Here is a 2,500-nt window from a genome sequence, read left to right as displayed (position 1 = left end):
AAGAAGAAGAAAATCTGGACGAGTCAAGAGCTCAGGGACTGAACGAGTGTGAGTCCAGGACAAAGAACAAAGAGACCAAGAGACAAAGAGACCAAGAGACAAGGAGACCAAGAGACGAAGAGACAAAGAGACAAAGAGACAAAGACACCAAGAGACAAAGAGACAAGGAGACAAGGAGACAAAGAGACCAAGAGACAAGGAGACAAGGAGACAAAGAGACCAAGAGAAAAAGAGACAAAGAGACAAAGAGACAAAGAGACCAAGAGACAAGGAGACCAAGAGACACAGAGACAAAGACACCAAGAGACGAAGAGACAAGGAGACAAGGAGACCAAGAGACAAGGAGACCAAGAGACCAAGAGACTAAGAGACCAAGAGACAAGGAGACGAAGAGACAAAAAGACAAAGACACACAGAGACCAAGAGACAAGGAGACGAAGAGACAGAGAGACAAAGAGACCAAGAGACAAGGAGACCAAGAGACAAAGAGACCAAGAGACCAAGAGACAAGGAGACCAAGAGACCAAGAGACTAAGAGACCAAGAGACAAGGAGACGAAGAGACAAAAAGACAAAGACACACAGAGACCAAGAGACAAGGAGACGAAGAGACGAAGAGACAAAGAGACAAAGAGACACAGAGACCAAGAGACCAAGAGACAAGGAGACGAAGAGACAAAAAGACAAAGACACACAGAGACCAAGAGACAAGGAGACCAAGAGACCAAGAGACAAAGAGACACAGAGACCAAGAGACCAAGAGACAAGGAGACGAAGAGACAAAGAGGCTGGAAGAGGTTTATTTTATGTGTTTTAGTGATTTTAAAATGAAATTAAAAAAACACACAAAAAGACGAAAGCTGCAAAACAATACATTAACTCAACCTAAAAACCTTTTTTTAACACATATGGAGATTTGTGTGTCTGCGTGTGTCTGTGTGTGTGTGTGTGTGTGTGTGTGGTTGTGTTAGTAACCTACTTATGCTGATCCTTCTGGGCAGTTGGAGTTAATCTCCATGTTCACAGGGATGATGGAGATGTGGAGCCAGCACATCAGATTAAAAGCCTCTGAGGGAATTCTGCTGCATCTGGAAAGGAGGAGGAAAAAAGCAGAGAGATGAGGAAGAGAAGAGGAGGAGGAGAAGAAGAAGAGGTCGAGTGTGTTTGTCATAAATATATCAAATCTGCAGTTTCTGTTTGTTTCTAATATCTTATACAGAAGCAATTAAACAAAGTGAAATGAAGAAAATTTAAAAACAGCTCGACAGCAAATTGTCCTTTAATTCAGTGTGTGTGTGTGTGTGTGTGTGTGTGTGTGTGTGTGTGTGTGAGTGTGTTATACGTGTGTGTGTGTGTGTGTGTGTCTCCAGGGTAACATCTACCTAATTAAACAGTGATAACTTCCCATAATTTGATGACAACTGTAAAAACAAGTTCATACAGAATATTTATTTGATTTTTTCTTCGGGTTGAAACAAAGTTTAGAGATGAAGTGAGACGGATTCAGGATCCAGATGTTGGTGAAGAGGATCCAGATGTTGGTGAAGAGGATCCAGCTGTTGACGAAGAGGATCCAGATGTTGGTGAAGAGGATCCAGATGTTGACGAAGAGGACCCAGATGTTGGTGAAGAGTGTCCAGAAGTTGGTGAAGAGGATCCAGATGTTGGTGAAGAGGATCCAGATGTTGGTGAAGAGGATCCAGATGTTGGTGAAGAGGATCCAGATGTTGGTGAAGAGGATCCAGATGTCGGTGAAGAGGATCCAGATGTTGGTGAAGAGGATCCAGATGTTGGTGAAGAAGATCCAGATGTTGGTGAAGAGGATCCAGATGTCGGTGAAGAGGATCCAGATGTTGGTGAAGAGGATCCAGATGTTGGTGAAGAGGATCCAGAGGTTGACAAAGAGGATCCAGATGTCTGTGAAGCTTATAGTTAGAGCTGGTCCAGACTTGTCTTAGTTCTGCTGCTATAGGTCTAGAAGGTCGAGGGACACATGACACACGGAGCTTCTCTCTCCAGCTTCTCCTTCCTCTTCTCCATCCTTATCACATCAAAGTAATACATATCTCATCAGTACATGTTTCTGACCCTTGACCCCTTCCCCGGAGTCCCTGTGTCTTATCGTCCACAGATCCAGGACCACAGCTGTGGCCGCACCATGGATCAGGATCTGTGGATCATGTGTCAAAGGTCTCGGTGGTGGATCCAGTTTGGTGGATTCTGTATCGTGCCGGCTGATCGTAGTGGTAATGGAGGATCCTGTGTCGTTGGCATCAGATGGTGGTGGACCAGGACCGAGGTGGCAGCTGATGATGGATCCTAATCAGTGGACATTGACTGTGGACTATAGTGGATCTGGTCTTGATGCTGGATCATGATCTTGCTGCTGACCAGAGACTATGATGCAGCAGGACTGCTTGATATATAGTATCGAAGTTCTCCTTCAGAATGTTTCCCCTCATCATTGCTGCTGAAACCTTTCTCCTGATGATGTTCTCCTC

The sequence above is a fragment of the Limanda limanda genome, chromosome 21, assembly GCF_963576545.1.
Source record: "Limanda limanda chromosome 21, fLimLim1.1, whole genome shotgun sequence".
Taxonomy (NCBI): Eukaryota; Metazoa; Chordata; class Actinopteri; order Pleuronectiformes; family Pleuronectidae; genus Limanda; species Limanda limanda.
The sequence above is the reverse complement of the archived record's forward strand: the minus strand, read 5'-3'. Positions refer to the sequence as shown.